The sequence below is a fragment of the Theobroma umbraticum genome, unplaced genomic scaffold (assembly GCF_002168275.2).
Source record: "Theobroma umbraticum cultivar Fairchild unplaced genomic scaffold, ASM216827v3 scaffold_56.0, whole genome shotgun sequence".
NCBI lineage: Eukaryota > Viridiplantae > Streptophyta > Magnoliopsida > Malvales > Malvaceae > Theobroma > Theobroma umbraticum.
Window position 1 is genome coordinate 2117369 of NW_018397256.1, and position 282 is coordinate 2117650.

Below are 282 nucleotides of genomic sequence, written 5' to 3' on the forward strand. Positions count from 1 at the left end.
CCTTTAATATCCTCAATAGTTAATCTATATTCATAACTCTAGGCAACACATAAAAATTATTTAAGTTCATGTCTCAATTCAAATGTAAACTCATCATTAAGTGAAATTCTATGTGTGTGTGCAATCTTTTCACTTAAAATATTGTACAATCTGGATAAGTTTATGTTCATGCAAAATTCAAATTAATAATTAACTCCATAAGTTTACTTTTCATCCCTCTCTCCAATCATGTAGGCTAACAATATGTTAAAGATCAATAGGACTTTAATTAGCTTGTAATGT